Source organism: Sorghum bicolor, chromosome 3 (genome assembly GCF_000003195.3).
Source record: "Sorghum bicolor cultivar BTx623 chromosome 3, Sorghum_bicolor_NCBIv3, whole genome shotgun sequence".
Taxonomy (NCBI): Eukaryota; Viridiplantae; Streptophyta; class Magnoliopsida; order Poales; family Poaceae; genus Sorghum; species Sorghum bicolor.
Window position 1 is genome coordinate 18,330,798 of NC_012872.2, and position 5,242 is coordinate 18,336,039.

At 40.2% G+C, this 5,242-nt stretch overlaps 1 long non-coding RNA gene across 5 annotated transcripts; it reads right to left on the minus strand.

Annotated features, from left to right (window-relative positions):
• On the minus strand, positions 287–3,641 carry LOC110433933. 5 transcript variants are annotated; one of them, XR_002451381.1, is made up of 4 exons: positions 2,964–3,641; positions 1,449–2,782; positions 1,225–1,329; positions 287–953 (listed from the first exon to the last, which is right to left on the minus strand). It is a non-coding gene; the product is annotated as an uncharacterized LOC110433933 (long non-coding RNA). The 5 variants fall into 5 exon arrangements; XR_002451382.1 differs by having other exon boundaries at positions 1,449–1,527; positions 2,525–3,641; XR_002451380.1 differs by having other exon boundaries at positions 1,449–1,524; positions 2,525–3,638.

A 5,242-nucleotide genomic window follows, 5' to 3' on the forward strand; every position in this document is an offset into this window, starting at 1 on the left:
ATACAATCCTTTACATGGTTCGATTTTATATGTAAATATTAGTGTCTGTCACGTGTAAACTATGCTCTTGGAGCTTGGTATATTTAATAAGGGTATAACAGAAGAGAGCATTATGGCAAGAGCACACATGAATCACTTCATCAAAATTTAAAAATTTAAGTTAAATTTCTTTTGTCATTTTCTCTTTTCCATGAGCCAGTTTTTGCACAAAGAAAAAGGAACTATAGTTGCAAATGCAAATAATATATTACAGAGAACAATCTTAGGCAATATTAGGCAACAAAAATAAAATTATTCGCCCAATATACCAATAAATTATTCACCCAATTTATTTCAAATAAGAAAAAATGGCTCATCTCAGAGTAGTACTTGTGTAATTGCTTCAATGGCTCATCCAAGAGTAATACTTCAAAGTCTGACTTATGGTCTCTATATTAATAATGACTTGAGCACCCTTCAAAACCTGAAGGCACTCTTGTTCTGCCAAGATAAAAAAAACTTCAATGTCAATTTGGTCAAACTTACATCCACAGAAAACGGAACCAAGGCACATACATGTGTGGACATGCAGTTTGGTTCTTGCCGCATGCTGCCCATCTCTAGACACTTGCTCTAACCATTCTCCGTTGCAGAGCGAATGAAGCTCTCAATGATCAGCACTTAGCGTCTCTCTGTCCATTATGTGTGGACCATTATGTTTTTCTTCAAGGTGTCAATATAACTGGCTGCATTGTCTCCATAGAAGTCGTCTTCACCACTCAGGCACTCACCCATCATCATTGCAGAGGCCATGTATAGACTATAGAGTGGAGCACGAGCAGCTCCCACCATGAGCTATGCAGTTGCCACCCATCTGGAATCATTGTGCCTCCACTCATCATTTTCACCAGTCTCGCCATGGAACACCGGCCACTGCATTGGCATCCCCGTACGGCTCAAGCGGCATCCTGTCACTACACCACCAATTAAATTTTATTTATACAGTATTCAAAAAAGTGAGTGCTCATTCAGCCGTTTATTTTTAGAGGATTCAATCGACCAACCAATCAACCAACACAATCTATTATAAAGCACTTAATTCATTCATCAGTTACAAATACAGCACGCAATGCATCTTAAAAATAGGCTACTGCAAGCCTATGAGTGAGAGAAGAAAACATGTTTCTTCTGTACCCCTAAATAAAACATCAGCTTATTATTTTTTTAGGATTAACAGCAACATACCTTTTTTAGGATCAACAACAGCACACCTTCAGTAAGTTATAGGCAACAAATCTGCATTATATTGTTAATAACAAGAGCCAAGTTGAACTTATTGTATCGATGACACTGAAATATGCATGCACACCATAGAAAAAAAGAAGGAAAGGAAAATTCAGTCACCAAAGATAAGATTCAGAAAAAAATTGATACGCAATGGAACAAGATTTTTTCAGATAATAGTTTACCTTGAATGAGAAGTTGTTGTAATAATATGTCTCCAATAATGTCGCACTAATTTTTTCCATGCCGCCACACTCACCCCTGCTACCAATTAAATTCACTAAGTGTTGGCATAGTGCCAAAAAATTGTGGATGCAAAGGGGCAAGTTTATATAGCTTTCAGATGAACAAATGGTACAAACTCAGTCAACATTCGAAGATAATAGGATAACAAAGCATTCACAAACATTCGAAGAAGGACACCAATATTCCAGTGCTCTTGTTCTCACGATGGTTTATGAGCATATAAGTTTGCAAAACCATATTCTGAAGATAATAGCATAACAAAACATTCACAAGCATAAAATTTATTAGAAGATCCCCTTATCAAGGTAACTGCTAATTCTGTATGGTTACCTTGTATTTTCAGCAAACATATAGGCATACAAAAACGTAGTACAAGCAAAGCAATATTGCAGCTGGACCCATGTTTAAATTTTAAGATGAATAAAAGCATGATTTTAGCTTACGTGCCTGAATTCATTCAGCACGATACCAAGAAGTTATTTGTCACTTAGTTGCAGCCATAAGCACTGAGTAATAAAAATAATACTCCAAGCATATTAGCAACTGCTAGTTATGTATGGTTGCTCAATCATATTCCCAATCTTTTACTATCGTAAAATTTAGAGTGCTTTGTAAATATCTAAATCTAGACATTAAGACAATTGAGAGTATCAATAGATGATTTGTTCCAGTAAACATATTATCAGGTCTTTGAGAAGGATGCTTCATAATTCATAGGTCTCAGGAGAATAATAAGGAAATAGTTGGCAGAACGTGCACATAGTCATTCATAGGCCTCAACCATAACTGTCCATGTGAAAATCTAAAGTGATAAAAAGAAGCTACTGAGCCATAACAAAGTTTAGAAGTTTTTGTCCTTATTTAAATTGAAGTTTTTTCAAGCCTTGCAATGGTCAACACAATTGAGATGAACTACAGATAATTAAGAACAAAAGAATAGAACAATTCAGAATAATCCTGTCATGTGCAGGATTATGCAGTTATGTACTTGCTCTTTTGCGATCCAACAACTTACTTGAGGAAACTTTGCAGAGCATATAATGTAAGATGCTTTTCAGTAGTTGCATCTGAACTGTGAACAGGGAATGGTGATACAACTGTTATCTAAGAAAAAATAATTGTTAACCGGTAAAACCTTCCAGAAGATAACCAAATACTTGCACACAATGAACATAAACAGATCTGTCCCATTCCAAAAGATCACCAACATGCAAAGCTCTATCAGTTCATTGATAGATCAGTCTCTTCCTCAATATTGGTGCCAGGAACGAACCTGCCATGTCGTGCAATGCAATCATTAGCAACCACTATCCAAACCCTAGTTGAGGAACCAAATTAATTAGGGAAATCTGAGGGAAACAAAAATAGGAGAAGATATATATATATATATATATATATATAGAGAGAGAGAGAGAGAGAGCAGTGATTTCACAAGCAGCTCTGGCATCACAAACTTTAGATCCACGTCACGGGCTCCTCCTCCCGCTTCATGAGAGCAGCATCTCAATCTAGGTGGCATCGGCTGGGGATGGGGCAGAGCTTGAGATGCAACCAATGGAGGCATGTCCGCCAGTGCTTGGGGCAGTGACGGAGCTCATCCGTTCGGCGAGGGCAACGGCAAGGGCGACAATGGCACGGATCGGATGCGATAGGGAGGGAGAGGACGCGACGACATTCAGGCTTGGCTTCTCCGGATGGCGGCGCTTTGGGATCGCGGTCGCGGGGGCTCATCCATTCCGCAAGGGGAACGACGGTGAGGGAGAAGAGGTGCCAGCATGGGTGACCGCGGGGAGAGGCACGCGGTAGCGCACGGCGAGGGGCACGACCACACGGGGGCGAGGGATCTTGCGAGGGGGGCGAGAGACACGGCCGCACGGGGGCGAGCGATCTCAGGAGGGGGATCCGAGAGCGGGCGGCGGCGGGCAGTGCGTAGGGTGGTCGTGGGTGCGCAGGGCGGCCGCAGGCGGCGGAGGCGTGATGTGATGCCGCAGGGGGCGCCAGTGGTGCGGGTCTGCAGGATTGTGGGATTGTGACGAGCGAGATTTCTTCTTTCCTTTTTCACAAGCGAGGGGTGCAGGCGCAACAGGTAGAGGGGGCGGGGGTCGCAGGAGGCAGGACGAAGAGGCAAGGTTGATTGTCGCACCAAAAAGATGTCCACTCTTTAGTCTTTTTAGTTGTAGTAGGAGATAACTAGAGATATATAATATCCTAATTTGCTATAAAAAACATCCCTCTACTACTATACATCAAAAAACACAACAACCATGCAGATACATTGGGTAAAAATAGTTCGTGAACCACACTTCTCCAATCCTTCGTCGGAGGAAAAAAAGAAGCATGTGTGTTCACGTATGTCCAAAAGAAAGCATGTGTGTTCACGTATGTCATGCCTTCAAGCAGTTGCACAGGTGCATAAGAAAATCAGTGTCCTTCCCTCGAGTGCAATGGCCTAATCCTTTGTGGGAGGAAAATCTAGACACACACACATATTCTTTATGTTTTAACAATGTTAGAGGACGAGGATCCCCTTCATGAACCAGTGAAGTGACACTGCTGCACGTTCAGGCATTAACACCGGTTGGGAAGGGCCTGTTGCTCCGGTTCCCGAGCCGGTGCTGCCCTTCCGGGACTAAAGGTCCATCCTTTAGTCCCGGTTCGGAGAACCGGGGCTAAAGCCCCTCTTTTAACACCGGTTGGTTATACCAACCGGAACCAACCGGTGTTAAAGGGTCCTGCATTGCAGGACCCTTTAACACCAGTTGGTATTACCAGTGTTAAAGGGTTCTTTTTTTTTCTTTTTTCGTTAATTTCTTCGGTTCTTATTGTTTATATATAATAATAATAATAGGTTTGTCAATACATATTTTATGCTGATATAATAATATATATATGGCACGCATATTAAGCATATGTATAAATATTATTATAGGCTTAGCTTTATAATTAAGCTTTGCCTATAATAAAATGAATAGGCCACATCAATAATTAAATAGATGGATATGTAAAAAGCTTTATATATAGTTTTATAAGTACAAAATTCGTAACATATATATACATAGAGTTTTTTTCTCCGAATCTCTAAAGCCGATACAAATGATCATCGTTGTTTGGAATAAGAGTTTCGTTGCCGTTGAAGTGAAACTCGCCGTTTGGATTGATCACTTGCTCGCGGAGAAATCCTGCTATCGTCTCTTGAATAACTTTGATGCGGTCTTTTTGCATGACCTTTTTCCTCAACCATTTCGTCTTTAATTTGAAATAAAATAAAAAAGGTATTAGTTATCTAAGTTATTCAATATAATTCAGGAGATAATGAAAAGAGACATGTAACGTACTCTGAGCGTATCTGTGGGTGTTTGATTGACGTGCACCATCAAAAATTTGCACAAGTAGTATCCACATAGGTTGTTCCCCCTTCTTGTCTTAAACACCATTGTACGATATATATAAAAAAGATTCACGACCACGACAATAAGAAAGCTAAAAGTTAGCGAAAGTTTGCTAGCTAGTATAACTTACTTGTGGATGAATTATATTAAGCGGCGGTTTACAACCAATGAGATGTTCACGGTCAATAAATCTTTCCCAAACCCTACACACAACCATTGTGGATCGTCAACTAATAATTGCAGAGTCATATCATGATATTCTTCTAGCTGAGATCGATATTACGTACCTTTGAATAATGTTTACCATTTGTTGGTAATTTTCTTGTGGTTTTCTCATTGAGTCA